The sequence below is a fragment of the Acyrthosiphon pisum genome, chromosome A1 (genome assembly GCF_005508785.2).
Source record: "Acyrthosiphon pisum isolate AL4f chromosome A1, pea_aphid_22Mar2018_4r6ur, whole genome shotgun sequence".
Taxonomy (NCBI): Eukaryota; Metazoa; Arthropoda; class Insecta; order Hemiptera; family Aphididae; genus Acyrthosiphon; species Acyrthosiphon pisum.
The window spans coordinates 147,266,097-147,270,830 of record NC_042494.1 but is presented as its reverse complement, the minus strand read 5'-3'; the positions used below and the strand labels follow the sequence as shown (position 1 = coordinate 147,270,830).

Genomic DNA, 4,734 nt, shown 5'->3' with positions numbered 1-4,734 from the left:
ACACTAACACGGCGTGGAAGATGTTTGTTATCACAATATCGCATTATCGCAATCAGGTCGTGCAAACGACTTCGAAAGTCGAGACTGCGGTCGCGAAACGTTTATTATAATATTATAGTTATTTCATTATTATTATTTACTGTAGAATTTTGGCGGACTACGCGATCTGTGATGGAGCATTTTCCACGAACACGGCATGGAATTAAATTAAGAATGTAATCTCACGCGCGATTATAATTTAATAAAAATGCATAGGTATTATTGAATAAATCATTGATTTAGATACGTTATAATATATTTATTTTATTCAATGATGTAACATTAAATCTCCGTCCTTTTTCATGAACAGCTTCTTTCAGAAATACGGCAATAGATATTAATATGGTTGCCAAGTTGCTTACTTGTCTACTAACAATTTCTAAGACAAAAGCGCAATTGGGACTTGGGACTTTGGAGTTTGGGAGCATGGGAAAAATGGCATAAAAACCATGGATATTATGAATAGTCTAAGTCCGTGGTATTATATAATCAATCATGGTATTATCGTCTATAATAGACGATCAGATTTTTAAATTGCTGACACCATGACTAAATAAAGTACAAACAGATATAATTATAATATTGAATTATTATTGTTTATAAATTGTATATTATACAGATTACAGGCACAAAATAGCCGCGTCCGTATGCGGCGTTCACAGTTATAGATAATAAAGTTTATCGAACTTTAAATATTTATTATCTTCAGCCGAGGAGATAACTTACAACTGACAACATTACCGATCACTGACAAGTGACAAGCTTGACAAGTCGAATACTTGACTACTTGATTCTTTTCAAGTAGTTTTGGCATTCGGCTAGAGATGTGTCGTTCGCGAACGAACGGATCGTTTTGAACGGGTCACTCTATTGAACGAGTCGACCCGGGTATGGAAAAAAAAAAAGGTCGTTCACTCGTTCATCGTTCATTTTTTTTCGTTGTTATTGTGGTTTCACTGTGGCGAGTCGGTCACCCGGACTCGGGTGACAAAACGGTTCATTTGAACGATTCGGGTTGAGAATTGAATAGAATAATTACTTAAAAATAATTATTATGTGGTAAATATTTTTAATTTTGAAGTAATAGTATCAAAAACGACAAAAATGTACATAATTTTTCATATTTTACATTTAAAACAATGTATTTACAATATAATTTTCGTAGGTTCAGACTTCAGATCAGCTGATCGAGTGTCGCTTCTATATTGTTCTATGGTACAAGTGGTGTCACCTTATCTTCTCTACATCGTGATTATAGCTAATTTCTTATTTTCTTATATTAAAATTCATAGTAAATAGTAATTAATAATTAGTTAGGTTAACAACAAATAGTCACATTATAATATATAGTCATCATATCTTTTTAGAATCAAGTCAACGTCTGAGGTCAGTGAAAAAAATTATTGTACAATTATTTACATATTATGATTTAAAAATAAAATTTGTGATATCTTTTTAGATTCCAGTCTACTTCTGCGGTCAGTGACCACTTGTCCGGCTTTTGAAAATAGCCTTTCACAGGGCACTGATGTTGCCATTAAACATAGACGTCGTTTTACAAGTTCGTACATCCGTGGATAAATTTTTTTTCTTTCAGACCACCAAAGTAACGGATTATCATGTCTATTGATTAATGCTTCGTTTAAATATTTGTCCAGTTCTATTATCCCAGCTGCACCTGTATTATGTCCACCAATAACATTCGTGACAGTTTGATCAAACTCTTTCCATATTTCAGAGCTTTCATTTGGAATTGGTGCTGTCGAAGAAGCTGATGTTTGCTGTGGAAGTGCATCTTGTACGGTCCGTATACTCTGCAGTTTCTCGCGCAACTCTGATATGGCTGTATTACATTTTCGAGCATCAATGAATCCATGTTTTTTAAACCTGGGATCTAATAGTGTAGATTGAGCTACTAGGACATCATCTTCTAACCTTCCAAACCGAGTAAACAATTGTTTGTTTAAAATTGCTGCCATGTTTAAAACTTCTTGGGGTAAGGTCACATCATTAATAAATCTTTTTGTATACTTTTGTAAAGCATTTACAAAAATTAATTCTTTCGAAATCGTTATGTATTTTTCAGCACTTATTTCAGTTGTGATATCATAAAATATTTTTAATAGATCTTTTGACTTTTCAAGAATAATCCAATCATTAGGAGTGAGAGGATTAATCTGACTATAATTTAAAATAGCTAAAGTGGCAATAATTGGCTCTTTAATTTTTAAGAATCTATCAAGCATATCATAAGTGGAGTTCCAACGAGTAGGGCAATCTTGCTTAAGTTTTAAAATTGGAGAATCAGTTTGCTTTTGCATTTCCTGCAACTTTGCCAAGCCATGTGAACTCCTTTTAAAAAATGATACAATATCCTTTACTTTATCTACAATGGACTCAATCACCTCAATACCATTATGTACGATTAAATTAATTGTATGTGCAAAACACGATAATCTCCTCCAATTGCATTTATCAATAGCAGACTTCATATTTGATGCATTATCAGTCACTACTGCAGATATTCTATCAGACAATCGCCACTCAGCCACAGTATCTTTCATAAATTCAGAAATGTTATCAGCGGTATGACTCAGTGGAAAACTTCTGCAACCTAACAAAACACTTTCTAATTTAATATCATTTTCAGGATCTATAAAATGTGCGGTTACTGCAAAAAAACTTTGATTGTTTCTCGATGTCCAACCATCGCAGGTTAAACATACAGCGGATACATTTTGTAACTGAGTCCTAACCTTTTGAACTACCGATTCGTACATTTGGGGTAGTAAGCTATTTGAAACAGTCTTCCTCGAAGGAATAATATACGTGGGTGACAACATATTAATCAGTTTTCTAAATTCACTGTCTTCAACTATACTGAATGGGTGATATTCTTTCACAATCATCTTTATAAGCTGTTGATCAATTGCTTTAGACTTACTTAAAGCCAGAGGACGTTGTGATTGGATAAAATGTGTCATTGGCAACTGATTGGGGATTGGAGCTTTTACTACTGATGAAGTAGATTTTACTGGAACTGGCTTAATTCTTGTATCTAGGTAATAAATTTAGATATTTATATTTTTTTATAATATAATTTATTTATTTAAAATATAATTTATATTTTCAGGAATTTAAGATCAAGACAAGACAAAAATGAAAACAACCAAATACTTTACCATATTTACCACCTAATAAACTATAGCTATTTAGTATTTACTATAACTATAACCATAATTATTTTTTTATTATATTTTATTTTTTTATGATTGTTATAAAATATTTACCTGATTTGATCTTTGTAGTGGAACTGATATATGTTTGGTCCTCATGTGCCTTATAAGATTACCAGTAGAACCACCAGCAATACTTATTTTTTTACTACAATAATTGCATTTTGCCATATTATCTGGTGTAAGTGTAAAGTGATTCCATATATTACTGCGCTTTTTTAAAATCAATGGATTTTGCGTAGACATTGTAATTAATTATAATAATAATAATGTTTGTACAATTACTATTATTATTTATTAGAATTAAGAATTATTAAGAAATTAGAATTAAGAATCACCACACATTCACTGAAAAAGTCACAACTCAGTACTCACATTGAAGACAGGCAAATAATTTGTTGAGTACTAGTGAGATTAAAATATAAGTATTATTGGGAAAATATAAAATTCCAGTTTTGCAACAGTTATTATATTCTTATATTTTTCATGGACTATAGTACTACAGTACTATACTTTAATAAAGTAAGTAACATATTTAACAGATTTAGAAAATATGTCATAAATCTCTTATCTTAATAGCATCAAGTTTGGGTGTACAAATTTACAAATAACAAATTTATATAAATATCAAATAAATCCTTTATTGTTAAACATTTTTAAATCATTAACTTAATGTATAATATACTATAATAAAGACAATAATAAATAAATATATTTTAAAGAAGAATTCAAATTTTGGTGGGATTTTGGCATGTATTTTACATTTTGATGTATTCAAAATGACGGATAATCATAATAGATGATGTATGCAGTAATACATCGGATCGTTCAAATGACCCGTTTTGCGAATCATGTGTACTGTGTAGTAGGAAGGCAGGTAGTCGTTCGTTAATTCGTTCGCGGGACGCGTGAACGATATGAACGATATGAACGAATCACATGAACGGGTCTTTTGAATGACCCGATCCGAACGACCCGAATCGTTCAAATGACCCGTTTTGCCCATCACTACATTCGGCATTTATGCCCGATCCACGCACATAGATGCCACTTGAGGCTGGATCAGTGTGACCACGTGCACCATCCACAGTCCTCCTCAGAACATACAGGCACACACATAGTTTTTTTCGAAATTATGGAGAGGAAAAAAAAACAGAACGAACAATAAATAATAATCAAAATCAAATAGTGAAAAATTTTTAATACAATTATGCAGTGATAAATGATAATTCCGCGATGATAATAATGATATTTTAATGTTTTTGTAATCCTACTAGAAAATACTCAATACTTCTCCAGTAATCCGAATATAATTATCGCCTTACGTTATAATTGCGTTGACTGACACCCTTTAAAAAGACTTGTTAAAACATATAATAACAAAATTAACGTGTAATAATGCATGCATTAATGAATCATTATTTTAGTAAATAAGGTGAGTTGCATACATCTCAGACTG

The 4,734-nt window shown here is 31.5% G+C and overlaps 1 protein-coding gene across 1 annotated transcript in view; it reads left to right on the top strand.

Annotated features, from left to right (window-relative positions):
- Positions 1–4,469: 4,469 nt before the first annotated feature.
- The window catches only part of LOC100160001 (phosphatidylinositol 4,5-bisphosphate 3-kinase catalytic subunit delta isoform), a 10,403-nt gene continuing 10,138 nt past the window's right edge, over positions 4,470–4,734 (top strand). The window contains exon 1 of the mRNA XM_003246984.4: positions 4,470–4,710. The gene's annotated coding sequence lies outside the window, so the exon portion shown is untranslated. The remainder of the gene's footprint in view (positions 4,711–4,734) is intronic.